This window comes from Phyllobates terribilis, unplaced genomic scaffold (genome assembly GCF_046119375.1).
Source record: "Phyllobates terribilis strain yellow unplaced genomic scaffold, ASM4611937v1 Scaffold_9__5_contigs__length_417890890, whole genome shotgun sequence".
Lineage (NCBI taxonomy): Eukaryota > Metazoa > Chordata > Amphibia > Anura > Dendrobatidae > Phyllobates > Phyllobates terribilis.
The window spans coordinates 39225087-39243290 of NW_027362769.1; the positions used below are offsets into that span (position 1 = coordinate 39225087).

Sequence of the window (18204 nt, forward strand, 5' to 3'; positions counted from 1 at the left end):
AGCATGAGACTGGGCAGAGACACTGATACCAGCGATGTGTCACTTAGTTTATTTGGTGCAGCAGTTTTGATAAAATCATTGTTTCCTTGCTGCAGAAAAGAGAAGGCTAGTGTGATTGGAAGCTTTTTGAGTACATTGTGCATTGGAGAGAAAGCTGTTTCTCAGTGGTTTGGGTGGGGTTACACAGAGCAGCAGTTCTAGGAGGCACTTGACAGCTAGTCGAGTAGTGTTAAACTCCTGCTGATAAAACACTCATTTTATTGAACCTACAGCAAACAGATCAGAAAGTGACCCATCCCTACATCATGTTGCCCTCAAATTACATAGCAAAAACCGGCTGACAGATTCCCTTATTGTAATATTCTGAGTATAATAAGACACAGATTAACAATTGCTAATACATGTGATAGGTGTTAGCTAGCTACCAAACACTGCAAAAACCCAATTTCTAAAATTGAGGCAAAATGTAAAAATGTGGTCTTATGAAAGGCTTTATAAAGGCAAGTACTTTCCATAATAGGATCCCAACTTTACGTAGAGTTAAACAAGCACATTTCTGCCAGTCTGTATTAGACCCAATGACCATAACGAACAGTACCATAGGTGTTATGATCTGCAACAAGTACTAAGGAAAGATAGGGGAAAGCTGTCCCTACAGTAAGACTAAGCTGAATCCCAACGATGAAGCGGGCTGCCTGTTCCTAGCGAACAGACCCGCCTTAGTCCTCGGCTAGTCTGAACAAAGACCTATAGCATAAGGGGAGGGGTCCCTAAAAGAACTAAGGACTGGAACAAAAATGGGACACCTCCTAAACAGAGAAGTTGTTGCAGAACACAAAAAGGCAAGCTGACAAAAAGGTACTAGAGGTCCCAGAAGGACCAAGCAACTGACAGAGAAAGGCACCGAAGCATCTGGCTAGAGAAACAGTCAAACACTGAAGTCCAGTACAGCCAAAAGGGCGGAGCTGGAATATAAAGGCAGATGGTCACATGACTGCAAAACACAAGATGGAAAAAACAAACAGGAGGGTTCTAACAATAGGGATCTATGATGCTGCCTCTTCGGATCAACAGACCGGCGTTAGGGCCAGGACATGTGCCTGTATGCCTCAAATGGTTATTTTCATGTAAAAAGTAAGGAAAAGATGATAGACCACAAGAAATTACTCCAATTTGCAAATTACTTGCTCTTTCGATGTGCTTCTATTCTGCTACTATCCCTGGTTTCTTTTTTGATTATTGCTCGTTGCCCAGGGGCCCAGCCGCCGCAACTCTCTGGCAAGGTGGCCAAACATGAGCAGTGCTTACAAATTCTTTCCTATTAAGCCTGTAACCACTATCTTTAGGTCGGCCAGGATTGCTGGTGCACTCCGTTAGTGTCTAACATTGTCCAGCTTCTTCCCTCTGCGATTCTGATGCTAGAAAGCTGGAGCGAGCTCAAAGTTCAGAAGAGCTGAGCGACAATGCTTCTAGCCTGAACAGTCAATCAATCTTGGGTTGTCCGCAATTAACCTGGGAAGTTGGGTGGGAAGTCAAGAGTTCCAGAAGATACATAACAATAACCCCTTAGTTGAGATCTAAACCAGTGACAAATTGTTTCTAAATCCACATACTTTGAAATAAGGCATAAAAACTTGTACAAGTCTTCTAAGTACATACACAAGAAGAATTTGTCCATTTTTGAGCAATTTATTCAGCCCGAAAAGGTCTGAAGTTGGATAATACAAGAACATGTAACATACTCCTTTAGAAATGGCAGCTTACATTTCATGTTCCTATGACCAGGGGAACCACTGGGGACTTTGTTTAGTACTTGAGAGCTGACAGACACAGAGCACACATTTCTGTTGCTGACAGTTTTCAGTCAGCTGTATTCCCTTATAGCGTATAGGAAAAGAATGTGCTCTCCATCACTTTAAAGTTGCCGGATTTCAGTCCTGCCAACATGCCAGACAAGAGGTTCCACAGGGCAACGAACCAATGATTGGAAACCTAACCAACTCCAGATGTGTGTGTGATCATCTCATCAGACATCAAAAGCAATGTGCTGACAACCTCCAAACCTGATTTAAGGAATTCAAAGCGTGCACCATTAAAACAAATGTTAACGTGGTTCCTGACAAAACTGATGCATGGAAATCAGATCCCGCTTTCGAGTGTGTCAGAGTCTTACACTCTGTTTATTCTCAGACATAAGAAGCTTACGTAGACGATCTCATAATGAAACCGAAGATCAAGGTCATTCTTTGTCAAGGCACTTTTCAGACTGTTAAATGCTGTGTGTCAAATTACAGGGAACGTCTAATACAAGAACGTACGGAAGTGTTCTAGTAATGAAAAAAACATATATTAATAGTTTTTACATTAATCACCAATATCTTCATATACCAATGAAAATACAAGACATATTGGGTGTAGTCAGTCAACCATATTGGGCTAAAATCCTCCCACATAACGGCAATATCGCCAATTCATTAATAGAAAAGTATTATTAGATTCACTCCCTGTACAATTATCATAATTACCTTTAAGTTTATAAAACTAATGAGGGTGCTGTGCACAACAATAGTTTAGAAAAGGAATGAGGACGCTGTATACAACAATGACTGCATTTCACTTGCTATGCTACCAGTACTATTGTAGACATTACAACTAGAAGGGGTAATCAAATTATTAACCCCTTTACGACCTATGACACATAGGTAAGTCATAGGTCGCCTCCCCCTCATCGCCAGAGCCTGCACCTTTTCAGCCACATGACAGTTGATTTCATCAGCTCACATGGGCCCCTAACAGCCACCCGCAGCTGTTAACACGTTAAATGCCACTGTCAATCTCTGACAGCGGCATTTAACATGATCGCACAGGAAGTGTGTCATTAGCTCCGCCCATCGGTGTGCCAGTCACATGATTGCAGGCCATTGATGGGTTGGTATGACAACCCGGGGTCTGTAGGAAACCTCTGTGGTTGTCATTGCCGAACTGCTGTGAGCGCCATCAAGCGGTTGGTGCTCATAGTAGAAGAGCATTTTTGTTACACATAGCAGGCCTGAAGCCCTGCTGTGTGTACCACAGGCGATCGGAAGATTGCAGCTTCAAGTTTCCCATGGAAACTATAAAAGCATGTAAAAAGTAAAAAAAAAAAGTTTTTAAAAATATAAAAAAATTGGAAAAAATATAAAATTTCAAATCACCACACTTTTTGCCTCATTTAAAATAAAACAATTAAAAAAAAAACAAAACCATACATATTTCGTATCGCTGCGTTAAGGATCGTCTGATCTATCAATATATAAAAAGAATCAATCCAAAACGGTAAACAGCATAACGAGAGAAAAAATCAAAACGCCAGAATTATATTTTTTTGCTCGCCACAACATTGCAATAAAATGCAATAACAGGCGATCAAAACAAAGTATTTATTCCAAAATGGCATCAATAAAAACATCAGCTTGACACGCAAAAAATAAGCCTTCACCCGGCCACAGATCAAAAAAATTGAGATGCTACAGGTCTCAGATAATGGCGACTTTTCTTGACAAAGTTTGGATTTTTTTTCACCACATAAATAAAAAAGAATCTATACATGTTTGGTATCTACAAACTTGTAATGACCTGGAGAATCATAATGGCAGGTCCGTTTTAGCATTTAGTGAACATGGTAAAAAAAAAAAGAAAAAAAAAACTATTGTGGAATTGCACTTTTTTTGCATTTCACTGCACTTGGAATTTTTTTCACGTTTTCCAGTACACTATATGGTAAAATCAATGGTGTCATTTAAAAGTACAACTTGTCCCGCAAAAAACAAGCCCTCATACTGCCATTTTGACGGGAAAATAAAAGGTTTTGGTTCTGAGAAGAAGGGGAGCAAAAAACAAATGCAAAAACAGAAAAAAACAAGATGGTGAAGGGGTTAAAAAAGGTTCAGGTTTCAAGACAAATCTATTTGATTGGAGCATTGTTCTCCAAACAGTCTGCAGGCTGGAATAATGCCATTGAGTTGGAGTAGAAGAGGACTCCATTTACCAGTTCTAAGGGGACAAATTATACTCAAAATATGTGCAAACAGGCAAATACAGGATATAAGATTAACAGAAACATGTAGAAGAGCAGTTGTCACTGTTAGAGTTGGGCAAAATGCTTCCCAGGAAGCGGCCATGTAAGTTGTCTATTGCTGCCGGACCAGAGTCGTGCGAAGCTCTTCCCATCGGCTGGAATGCCCGCTGCTTCTTCTGATTAGCAGGCCTTATATAGACAGGTGTGTGCCTTTCCAAATCAAGTCCTATCAGTTTAATTAAACACAGCTGGACTCCAATAAAGAAGTAAAACCATCTCAAGGAGGATCACAAGGAAATGGACAGCATGTGACTTAAATATGAGTGTCTGAGCAAAGGGTCTGAATACTTATGACCATATGATATTTCAGTTTTTCTTTTTTAATAAATTTGCAAAAGTTTCTACACTGTTTTTTTTCCAGTCAAGATGGGGTGCAGAGTGTACTTTAATGAGAAAAAATGAACTTTTTAGAATTTACCAAATGGCTGCAATGAAACAAAGAGTGAAAAATTTAAAGGGGTCTGAATACTTTCCGTACCCACTGTATGTTATGCTTGCATCATGCCGCATTGATGATATCGGGCCAAATCTACTAATTAGAATAAGTGCCACGAATGCCTACAGGAAGGGGAAGATTCGCAGGATTTTGGTCAAAAGGCCACAAACTACAGATGTAAACATTGGATTATGGTCCCAAAAATCATTTTATTCAACTCTAGTCATTATTATAAGAAAGGATTTTCAATGAAGGATTTTGTACATTATGTTCTTGTAGCAATATAAAAGAGAAGAGAAAGGTCTTACAACTATACAGCCCCAAAGTGGTTATCCAACTGCCTCAATTTGCAAAGCATACTCCAGCCATGCCCCCAAAAAATGTTTTCATGTTTTTTTTTTCCAGTTACTTGACCATGTTTTTCTCTCTGGCACTTTGGGGCTTGATAATAGGCAGCAGTGTTGCACTACATGATCCTCCTGCCAGTTGGTCCTCTATGAATGCATTGCAATAGTTGCCATAATAACAAGAAAAGATCAATGAACATTATGAAGCCACAGCAGAGAGATGGTCGCCTGCTTGTCCTATAGAGAATAGAGTCTTTATATAGAGTTTTTAAATACATTGATAAGGAAAAAAATAAGAAAATTCTTATTATTTATAAATATGCCTAAGGTCAATACTTCATCTCCATATTTGTGGTCAAATATTAAAAGACAATCTCCACATTTTTGGCACAAAACTAAAAATATTTTGATAAGCAAGACATAACTATAGCCATGTAAATGTACATGTATATCTGCGTTTAGGCTGTGTGCCCACGATGCGTTTTTTAAGCGTTTCCGCAGCGGCAAAAACGCTGCAGAAACGCTTAAAAAACGCATGGTAGAAGGTCTGCCATGGTCCCCAATGATAATCCGCATGTGCTGTGCACATGCTGTGGAAATTTCCGCTGCAGATTATCATTGCGGGAAAAAACACAGCACTACCAATTATTTTGCGGAAGTGCTGCGTTTTCGCCGCCATTGACTTGCATTAGGACGCGCCAATTCCGCAAGACTGCATCTGTACTTGTGTAATTGTCGCGTTCTAATCTGCGGATGGTACCCGGATGTAGAGGAGAGGAGAGTCTCATCCACACCCAGGTACCATTAAAAAAGCTGTAAAAAAAGAATAAAATAAAAAATATATATATATTTACCTTCTGGCGGCCCGCGCTGCGCTCCTCCTTGCTTCCCGGCACTTCGCGATGGAATGAAGGACCTGCGGTGACGTCAGAGTCATGTGACGGGTCACGCGATGCTTACGTCGGCAGGTCCTTCAGTTACCGCTGCCGGCAAGGGAGAACGGAGTGAAGCAGGACACCGGGGGCCATCGGAGGGTAAGTATATTTTTTATTTTTTACCATTCTTTCGGTCACAGTATATAAATCCATGCCGTTTGCATGGATTTATATAGCGTGACCAAGTTGTCAAGCACTTTCCAAGTGATGCTAAAATCGCTTGGAAAGCGCTTGTCAACCCGCATGCGGAAATGCAAGTGAAGAAAGCTTCACATCGGCTAGTCCCTGGCAGGAAAACGCATGTACAATCCGCATGTACAATCCGCATGCGTTTTTTATGCCAGGGAGATGCAGAAACGCTTAGGAAAAAATCCTGAGCATTTCTGCATCGTGGGCACATAGCCTTACTTAGATTAAAATGAGAAATTAGAATATGATTTTGTTTAATTAGTTTTGTTTAAACCTGTATCTCATATTCTCATTTTCACTCGTCACATCCATACTAGCCATATTTATCTGTAGAGGTAATAGTACTAATTGTAATCTTATATATAACTAAATATGTAAATGTTCGTTTGTTCAAAATCTTAAATCTCCGAAAGTTCTTCTCCGATTGCTTTGAAATTTTGACACAATTTTGCATTCGAATACACGCATGTTTTTATATACCTACTATGTTTTTATATACCAGCTGTTGAATGTAAAAGCAAAAGCGAGAGGGGGGTGTTACGAGCTCAGTCCCAGGCTGACTCTCCCTGGCCGCCCAGCATTCTCCCCCACTTAGTGACATCTCATTCATAAACCCTTCTCCCTCTCCTTCATTCGTCCCAGCGGCTGCCAGTGCTCTGCTCCTTTTGTGTCCCCCGTGGGGGTTGAGGGGAAGGGGATTGACGAGACCGTCTGTTTGAGGCCGAAAGACGCTGCTTCTCATCACCACCACCGCCTAAGAGGCGGCCGCCTCTGCTCTCTGGCACCACTGCTGTGGCTTCTTCTTCTCCGGCAGGTGAGTCTTATTTCCGACTGCACAACAACAAGCAGGGGAGGAAGGAAAGGAGAGAGGGAGGCTGCATGAAGAGGCGCAGGCCATGGCCTCCGCTCCCGGCGCTGAGCTGGGCCCGAGCCTCGCAGCAGTGGGCAGATAGCGAGCGAGTGTAAATCCCACTGCGCCACCGGCGAGAGCAGCGCTGTGATCTGGTGGTACCTGCCTGGGACCTGTCAAGCGGATCACCCCCTCCTCCTCTGCCGCCTGCTTCATCCCTGCGCCCCCTGCTGTTACATTCCCTCTGTAGTAGGGAATTGCATAACTAGCAATCCCTGACATGACCGGCTCCATTGTGACACCTGACTGTCAAAATTTCAATGCAATTGGTGAAGAACTGTAAGATATTTAAGATTTTGAAATTTGCAATCACCATCAACAAAGCTCAGGGCCAATATTTAGAATTGTGCGGTTTAAATCTAGACATTGATGGCTTCTCACATGGACAATTATATGTTGCGTGTTCTAGAGTCAGCAAACCAGACAATCTCTATCTACACAGACAATGGAACAACAAAAAATATTGTATACCCACAAGCATTGTGAAATTTAATATTTTAGAAACGTGCACTTTCTCTTTTCTTTGTTTGCCATTTAACCACACTGAGCCACAGCAACGCGTGGCCGGGTACAGCTAGTATAATAATAATAATACAAAGACACATACAAGAACTGGACTGGCTTTGTCAGGCAAAGTTCATATTCACCCATCCGGTGAAATCAGGACATTTTGCCAAGTAAACTTTCAACAGGATAAGCCGAGAAATCTGTAGGAGCCAAGTGATCTGCATCTGCTCATGCCTGCCTGTCACTATAGAAGCATCACTGCTGTAGACAATATAGCTTAATCAGAAAAGATGGCTTTTTGTTTTTCTATCAAAAGGCACTTATGGCTGAATAACCTCCACCGAGCTATATGCTGCTGAGCACCATCACTGAATGAGCCTTTAACTAGCCATTGCATAGCAACAATGAGAAAATGGAACACCTTCTCACAATGAGAAGCAAGTGGCCAAATGATAGCGTTGTATTTTGTGATAAATAAGAGCCTTTCTTAATAAAGACATTCATCTTTCTTCTATTTTTTTCTCCAAGTAAATGCCAACCTGAAGTGCCAATCCGGAGCTCTCCAGCAGATAGTTCTCCAATAGTTTAGAACAAAATGGTTCAAGCAAATTAAGAAGTCTGAAAGCAAATTTCGCCCGGAGCTAGGTTTTGTTTCCTAGTAAAACAATTTCGCCCATTGGACTGGCAGCAGCCTCTGGATAGAGAGATGGCATGATATGCCATCACAGCCCATTACCACCACAATATGTCACTTTGGCTCTATGCAGCGCAGAGGAAATGTCAGAGAAAGACAACACTCGGCTTCAATTATTATTCCTGTCCGAGTTGTTCAGACAGCACCGATCTGTCTCCATAAAACACTTTACAGAATAGTGCCCCAGGTGTCCGAGCTTTCAGCCAAATACCCCCTTTTAGATTATTTACACGAGAACTGTGCTCATTAAGAGAATAATAAATGAAATCGCCTTCAACTTTCTGTCATCACAGAATTACTTGGCCTTGTCACAGCCACTGGGCAAAGGGCTTTTTCATAAACACAAAGGCAAATGGATGACACAGAGGTGATACCATGTGCTTCACCCCCTCCTCCTTCAGCACGGGGCAGCTAGCATTGCCACTTGTAACAAACTATTACTAAACTGTGTTACTTCAGCAAGTCACTACATTTCAACAATATTTTAAGAGAAATCTGCTTAAAGTACACCTCTCCTTTCACACAAAACCCAAGGAAAAGCATGGCCTTGGACACTCATTCATGGCAACAAGCGGCTTTTAGTGCACACACCAGTACATTACGTACAGAAAATGCACAAATCTTCATGTTCTTTTTAAGTGGACAGTTCATTTTCATCAGCATTCTGCCAGCAATATAGGAGCTGGAACTCCCTTTCCTTTATTTACCTCCATGAATTGCTACTGCCATTGCTCGCCTCTTTAATGCCTGTATCATGTCTGAAAACAGAAGGGTAGGATTGCTACCATCCATCCATGTTTCTCTCAAATAAGGTCAACCTGTCTTAGAGTAAAGTAACCTTTTAACCCCTTCCCATTCTGTAAATATATTGCTGCATCTGCACCCCTGAGCAGTAATAGGAAACACAAGTAGAGTGAAGATGGCATCCTGTGTTCTCAGGGTTTTTTATTATTTGGGAAGTAACTTCATGTTCAGATTATAATCTTTCTTCATGTGCTAACCAACTGGGATGTATACTTATACTCATTGCTACTGACTTTTGCTTTATACTGTACTTTACGCCCTTTGCAGCTCATTACGTGCTATCTACTTTCCTTGACCAAGCAGCCTCTGTTTCCTCTTTCCTCATTGGGCTGTTTTATTTTGCAATTTTTGTATTTCATTTATGCTTTGATCTAATAAAATATTGTTGTGAATAAGTTAGTATACTTGCTCTACAAGTATCTAGTAGGTGGGTTGATCTGTAGAAGTCTGAGCAATTAAAATGTAAAATAGCTTAACCCACAAGGTAAAATCTGTGTGGAAAATCAAAAAAAGTTGTTTTTCGATGCCTGCTAGTCCAAAGTTCAGTTTGGGTAGCAGAACTCGCTCTTCTCTTCTTTCTCTCTCACTCTCCCGGACTGTAAAATGGACTTCCAGGAGAAGCCCGTGTTGGGAGCTCAGCACCAGACACTTTACAGTTCGGGTTCGCTCATCCCTGATCACTGCACCGCACACAAAAAAAGAAATAAAAAGCTATCATAAAAGTCATATGTGCTCCAAAAAGGTTCTAATAAAAACTATAGCTAACCGGACAAAAAATATGTCTTAATAGAGCTTCTTTAATGGAAAAAGAAAACAAAGTTACGAGTCTCAGAAAATGATGACACAAGCCACATTTTTATTGTAATTTTATTAAAGCCAATATAATATAGAGAAAACTATATAAGGATATGTGCACACAATTTCTTTTAAATTCAGTGAACCAATGAGTTTTCAAGCAGAAGACTAATCAGGAACCTCTGGAGTTTTGTTTTTGTTGGAGGTTTTTCCCATGATTTTTGTGTCCTCTTTTTTTTACTATCCTTTTCTGGTCATTTTTTCACGCCTCTGAATAATGAAGAAACCGCTGATGTTTATTTAAGCAACAACTAAAAGGTAAAACAACTCCAAAATTGTCCAGGCGTCTTCCGGGCATCTTTTAAACTTTCCCATTGACTTGAATTGTAAGGTACACAGCGTCTTCTGAGCGGAAAACATCAGAAGAATGGATGTTACTTGTTTTAACCACTTTGCGTTTTCAGAAACCTGAAGTTGTTAAAAGGCGTTCAAAAGCCAGAACATGTGTACAACAAGTCGTTTTCACAAAGAAAAGCACCTGTTCATTTTTGTAAATGTTTTCCAGGTGGTTTCTGTGGCTGAATCCACCTGAAAAAGGACATTGTGTACACATAGCCTAAGTATGGTGTCACCATAATTGGACTAACCTTCAGAATCATTTTCACTACAAACTAAAGGCTGCAGAAAAGAAAACTCAAAAAACATTTTCAACATATTGTATGATAAAGTGAATCATGTCTGTCAAAACTACAACTCGTCCGTCATACAGCTATATTGATGGAAAAATTAAAAAAGTCACTTCATGGCTCTTGGATAAAGTGGATGGAAAAAAAACAAAAATTGCCTCAGATGAAAAGAGGTTAGACAATATTTGTACATAAAAATTCCACCAGTAAATTTACCAAACTCGAAAAGCAACTCATTTTTTTTATAATTTTGTCCAGCATGAAAATGTATGAAACTTTGCAAATCAGTTTATTAGGGGATTCTTCTTCATTTCTGTAAAAAATTGCATGTACATGGCTTGTAAACTGCTGCTCTCCTCCCAATCCATTTGCCTGTCTTCAGCTAAATTGATATCAAAACATACTCCTGATTTTGGCTTACAAATACTGATGTAAAATACTGACCAAATACTGAACGTGCGCATGTGGTTTTATTCCCAGAGTTAGTGAGACACAGGTGCTGAGCTGACCCTTTCTCTGCCATCATCTATACTCCAAATATGTATGTTGTGATATCAGTGCAGCTAAAGGCAGGCAAAAAGACGGGGAAAATGCAAGGGTTTGGAAGCCTCCTACATAAAAAAAAAATTGTACAGGAATGAAACCAAATACCCCAATAAAATGATTTTCAAAGCTTAAAAACTTTCCATGCTGAACAAAACTATGAAAAAAAGTTTAGTTACTCTTTTAAGGGGTTGTCCAGTACTTGGACAACCCCTTCTAAATTCCTATGTTGCCCCCAAGTAAAATAAAAACACTTATATTCACCTCCGGTGCCAACGCCATTCCAACGATGTCGGCACTGGCTTTCCTAGGGTTACGTGACATTCTAATCTCACGCAATACCTGCGGCCAGTGTTGGCGCCACTCTCCCCTCCTTTGGACAAATCAAGAGATACGGAGGAAGTGAGAGCTGTGGCTGCCCTCCAGATACTGATTACATGCATAGGAGAGCATGAGATTAGAATGTCACGTGAGCCACGGGAGTCATTCTCAACACCGCTAGAACGGAGCCGGCACTGGAGGGGAGTAGAAGTGTTGATATTTTATGGGAGGAAATAGAGATTCAGAAGGGGTTGTCCGAGTGGTGGACAACCACTTTAAATTTTCTTTAAAACTACCATTTAGCACTCACAATATTTAGAATATACAGACATATACTAAGTGGTCATATCATTTTCTACATGGGAGCATCTGAGCCATAAGTATTTCATGCACTATTCCCATATACAAATTACAATAAATATGAACAGGTCGATTCAACCACAATTTCTTACACGTTTAACACCAGACCACCTACCTTGATGTTTCTATATTCTATTGACAAATGTTTCTATATCCTAAGCAGAGATAAGGGTCATTTGTAAGTTTTGAGGAAGCGTATGATGTTACGTGAGGATTCTGTCTCTTATGTTCTTGTGAGATAAAAAACCCTGGTTATCTTATATGGACAGCACCCTGGCTACCACATTCCAGACGGTAACTAAAGACATTGATAACTCACGCAGCGTTCATTCGGCCGGAGATTGTGCACCATAGAATACAATTGCTCAGTCATAGCACAATACAAGCTATCATGTACCATAGCAGGAACTCAGATATCAGACTATACAATACAAAGCAGTCGTTAGCTCCTATAACTCTGCAGACCTAAGGTTAAAGACTGAAGTATATTTTCTATGTATATTATAAAATTCTATTACTTAATATTGCTGCATCATTGAGTAAGAAAGATACCAAAAGATGTTTTGCCAAAAAAGATTGATACACAAATTAATTCATATATCCATATCTAACTATTCTGTTTTATTACTAATACTAATTGTGACTATCAGAAAATATTTTATTACAAGGCAAAAAATGCCCAAGCAAACTGAAGACTAAGGGCTCATTCACACGTCAATTTTCTATACACGAGTGCTATCCTTTTATTTTCAGAAATGGCACTCATGCCTATGACAGTCTATGGGGCTGTTCATATGTCCATTATTCCTCGGATTGAGAGGTCTGTGCAAGATTGTGTAGACATGTTTCATATTGATCCAAGTGTCGGAACAAAAATGACAATACAAGTCTATGGGTCCATGAAAAAAATCGCACAGAACTCTGAAGCCACCTGAGTGCTGTCCATTTTTCACTGACTTCTCATCAGTATAAAGAAATTATGAAATTCTGACCAAACTGATGAAAATCTGATGACATTCTGATGAAAATCATTGATGAAACTCTGTCAGTTTTTCTTGCACCTAAAATACCTGATGTCTGAATGAGGCCTAAAGCAACCATAAAAAAGAATAACTACGGGCCAACAGATCTCAAGCAAACCGGCTGCAGGCAAGCAGGAAAAAATCCAACATGGGGATTGTCATCCGAGAATAACCAGCTGGGATTTCTTTGACAGTACGCTGTTGGCAGGCTTCGCTTTACATTATGCCCTACGAGTCTTCCTTGAGGGAAGAATGCTTTGTTATAGGCACCTACAAAACCTGGCTTTCCTAAGGCATATGCAATTTGACATTTAAAATTGTGTCTCCTGACATGACGAGCTATGGAACATGTTAGAGTAATCCCCGATCAATAGGCAAGACTGGGTTAAAGCTGAAACCCAGTTAATATGCCAATTCCAGGTCTGCTTATTTTTCTCCCTTGCAATGAGCGGGTTAACCGTAGTCAGACGTAGTGTGCTATTTCAAAGCTGGCTGAATGATGGGTGAAATCTTGGTTTGCACACCCGCATTGGACAAACAATGGTGTTTGGAAATGTTACAGAATGCTGCTGGGGTCGTGTTTACAGCCCTGGGGATGCAGATGAATGCAAATGCATTGCAAGCAGCTGGTTTGAGAGACCAACTGTCTCAGAGGTGCAGAGATGGGGAAGGAGGTGATGGAGCTATAAGCACAGCCAGCATGAAGGTCAGTGTGAAAGCCGAGGCCATCTGTTGTCTGGGGTGCATTCAATTCTGGTGGCCTGGCGCAGCTACATCCCAGTGAGTGACAGCCTCCCTCCCAAGAGGACGACCGAAAAGGAACCACATGTTGGTTCAGACAGGGAGGGATGTGCACAGCGGTGAGCAAAAAAATAACAAATTAATGATTAAAGCCGCAAATTATTGTCCTTCAAGAGCTTTAGAAAGGCAGCGAGACGAGGACTGAGACGCACGACTTCCGTATGTTCTCTTCCTTCTCTATATTGGTATACATGCAACATGAAGCCTAATTGAAAGGTTACAATTTTCTACACCATCAAATACCCATACTGTAGTCTATAACGCATACCATTTAATGTGTTTTCGTGTATGTAATAATTTTTTTATATTGAAGGGTGCTAATATTTTACTACAGCAAGAACAATGAAAATGTAGTTATTAACTCAATTTACTAAATGATGACAATATATATGTGTGGAATATCAATCTTCACCAATGATAAATTATAATTTCATTTTTTATTAATGATTGTTTTGTGAAGTAACACTGAACACACAAATAGTTAAATGGAATCTGTCACCATATTTGATCTGTCTATCCTATTAATATAGGCATACAGGATATAAACTGCTGAAAAGAGTGATACCTGTATGTCTCATATCAGATGTATTGTGGTGGAAAAATCATTTTTTATCCCTTTATGTTAAAGAGTTCTTCCACTCTATGGGGAGGACACTGCCTGGAAGATAATGCTGCCTCCTCACTTCATCAGCCTAACTATAGCCTCCCATCAGTGTCACAGTTTCCCTGTGACCTCTAGTTCTTCTCCAGAAATCCCGCGCCTACTTAGTACAATTGCCAAGGTTCCCTTTTATTGTCATACCCCTCTATGGGCATTGCCTTCGTGTTGCTTCTGCCCAGATGTCAGAGTCACTGAAAGAGGACATGAACTCTAGTGCCACCTATGGGAAGAAGCAATCCTAAAAGTCAGCGTAGACCCCTTGATGAGCCTTGTCACATGCCTCAAGATAAAATCCAAACCAGAATCTCAGTTTGTAGACACTTTTGGCTGTTGCCCTTCCTCAGTGCTAAGTATGAGATCTCATTTGGTCATTTGACAGGTTTCTGACTGGGGTCTATGGGGTAATGTTTCTCTTTGTGGAGAGTGACATGCCAGGGTAAGGAGACTTATAAGCCTTGAAACGCTCCTTTTGGTAATTAAATATGCAAATTGTCTCTTTAGAGTGAGACCCTGAAATACCTGAAAATATGTGTCTGCAAATTGAGATTCTGGTTTGGCTTTTATCCTAAATCATGTGGCAAGGCTCAATAAAGGGTCAATATAGATGTTTAGGATTGCTACTTCCAGTAGGTGGCGCTAGAATTCAAGTACTCTTTATCTCTGAAAAAGCTATTTGCATTTTCTCTGAATTTGCACTCAAACCTGCAGCTTGTATCAATTTAAGCTTTAGATATATAGCAGAAGTAGAATGAAAAAAAATAAAAGAGCATTATAGTAATGATAAGCACACCTACATATAAACATTAAAAATTTAATTAAATGTAATATGCCATATATTAAAATCAATTAAAACCAAATTCTCCACAACACATATATCCAATAAATAGAAATATATAACCCACAAAAATGTCTTAAAATAGATCCAAAACCCAACCCAAAATAATATGCAAAATATCTATAGGTATATGTGCATATATCAAAATTAATTATAATCTGAAGGAGTAAGCTCACAGTCAGCAAATAGAAAATAATTTGCATAGTGCATATATAATATCAATTATCTAGAAAAGTATCAAAAAAGTTGCTAAAAGTACAAATGCCTAACATGTAGCACAATAAAAAACAAGAGACTCTTAGGGTATGTGCCCACGTTGCAGAAATGCTCCGGATTTTTTCCTGAGCGTTTCTGCATCTCCCTGGCAGAAAAAAACGCATGCAAATTTTACATGCGGATTGTACATGCGGATTGTACATGCGTTTTCCTGTCAGGGACATGCGGATATGAAGCGTTCTTCACATGCATTTCCGCATGCGGGTTGACAAGCGCTTTCCAAGCGATTTTAGCATCACTTGGAAAGTGCTTGTTAACTTGGTCACACTATATAAATCCATGCAACAGGCATGGATTTATATAGTGTAACCGTAAAAGAATAATAAAAAAATAAAAAAATAAATATATACTTACCCTCTGATGGCCCCAGGTGTCTTGCTTCGCTCCGTTCTCCCTTGCCGGCAGCTCGCGGTACACTGAAAGACCTGCCGACGTCAGCGCCGCGTGACCCGTCACATGACTATGACGTCAGCGCAGGTCCTTCAGTCCATCGCGAACTGCCGGCATGAGAGGAGGAGTACAGCGGGGGCCGCCAGAAGGTAGGTATATATTTATTTTTTATTTTATTCTTTTTTTTTTTTTTTTTTTTTTTTTTACAGGTTCTATGTTACCTGGGTTTGGATGAGAGTCTTCTCTCCTCCACACCTGGGTACCATCCGCACATTAGAACGCATGGAATGCGCATCTACATATACAGTGATGCGGAATCCATGCGATATAATGCAAGTCAATGGTGGCGAAAACGCAGCACTTCCGCAAAATAATTGGTAGTGCTGCGTTTTTTTACACAATGATAATCCGCAGCAGAAATCTCCGCAGCATGTGCACAGCACATGCGGATTATCATTGGGGAACATGGCAGGCCTTCTACCATGCATTTTTTAAGCGTTTCTGCCGCTGCGGAAACGCTTAAAAAATGCATCGTGGGCACACAGCCTTAAAGAAAAGAGCAATATAAGTAATGATAAACAACCAGGGCTGTGGAGTCGGTAAGCCAAACCTTTGACTCTGACTCCGACTCCTCAATTTCCATGACACAGACTCAGACTCCCGCATACATGGCTCATGTTTAAGTGATAAATTTACTGTAGCACAGATTCATCTCAGCTAAAAGTCTAGACCCTTAGATCAGGAATAGGACAGACATTTATAAGACATTTCATAACTTTCCCAAATTTTTATGAAAAAAAATATTCCCCACAAACTGCATTGTACTACTGTACCCAATTTATTATATGCTTTAGGAGTTGGAGTCAATCCATTCTAATTCCGACTCCACCAAAATTGGCTCTGACTCAGACTCCACAGCCCTGTATACAACGAGTGTGTGTGTGTGTGTGTGTGTGTGTGTGTATATATGTGTGTGTGTATATGCATATGTGTGTGTGTGTGTGTGTGTGTGTGTGTATATATACATATATATATATATATATACACACACATACACACACACACACACACACTGCTCAAAAAAATAAAGGGAGAACCTAACAGAATATAACTCGAAGTACATCAAACTTCTTCTGTGAAATCAAACTGTCCACTTAGGAAGCAACACTGGTTGACAATCAATTTCACATGCTGCTGTGCAAATGGAATAGACAATAGATGGAAATTATTGGCAATTATCAAGACACCCTCAATAAAGGAGTGGTTCTGCAGGTGGGGACCACAGACCAAATCTCAGTACCAATGCTTTCTGGCTGATGTTTTGGTCACTTTTGAATGTTGGTTGTGCTTTCACACTCATGGTAGCATGAGACGGTCTCTACAACCCACAGAAGTTTCTCAGGTAGTGCAGCTCATCCAGGATGGCACATCAATGCGAGCTTTGGCAAGAAGGTTTGCTGTGTCTGTCAGCATAGTGTCCAGAGGCTGGAGGCGCTACCAGGAGACAGGCCAGTACACCAGGAGACGTGGAGGGGGCCGTAGGAGGGCAACAACCCAGCCGCAGGACTGCTACCTTCGCCTGTGTGCAAGGAGGAACAGGAAGAGCACTGCCAGAGCCCTGCAAAATGACCTCCAGCAGGCCACAAATGTGCATGTGTCTGCACAAACAGTTAGAAACCAACTCCATGAGGGTGGTATGAGGGCCCGACATCCATAGATGGGGGTTGTGCTCACAGCCCAAAACCGTGCAGGATGCTTGGCATTTGCAACAGAACACCAGGATTGGCAAAGTCGCCACTGGTGCCCTGTGCTCTTCACAGATGAAAGCAGGTTCACACTGAGCCCATGTGACAGACGTGACAGAGTCTGGAGACGCCGTGGAGAGCGATCTGCTGCCTGCAACATCCTTCAGCATGACCGGTATGGCAGTGGGTCAGTAATGGTGTGGGGTGGCATTTCTTTGGAGGGCCGCACTGCCCTCCATGTGCTCGCCAGAGGTAGATTGACTTCCATTAGGTACTGAGATGAGATCCTCAGACCCCTTGTGAGACCATATGCTGGTGCGGTTGGCCCTGGGTTCCTCCTAATGCAGGACAATGCCAGACCTCATGTGGCTGGAGTGTGTCAGCAGTTCCTGCAAGATGAAGGCATTGAAGCTATGGACTGGCCCGCCCATTCCCCAGACCTGAATCCGATTGAGCACATCTGGGACATCATGTCTCGCTCCATCCACCAACGTAACGTTGCACCACAGACTGTCCAGGAGTTGGCGAATGCTTTAGTCCAGGTCTGGGAGGAGATCCCACAGGAGACCATCCGCTACCTCATCAGGAGCATGCCCAGGCGTTGTAGGGAGGTCATACATGCACGTGGAGGCCACACACAATACTGAGCCTCATTTTGACTTGTTTTAAGGACATTACATCAAAGTTGGATCAGCCTGTAGTGTGTTTTTACACTTTAATTTTGGGGGTGACTCCAAATCCAGGCCTCCATTGGTTAATAAATTTGATTTCCATTGATGATTTTTGTGTGATTTTGTTGTCAGCACATTCAACTTTGTACAGAACAAAGT

At 41.0% G+C, this 18204-nt stretch overlaps 1 protein-coding gene across 5 annotated transcripts in view; it reads right to left on the bottom strand.

Moving 5' to 3' along the window:
• The window catches only part of PARD3B (par-3 family cell polarity regulator beta), a 2083049-nt gene that overhangs the window by 1646663 nt on the left and 418182 nt on the right, over nt 1-18204 (bottom strand). The window lies entirely within an intron of this gene.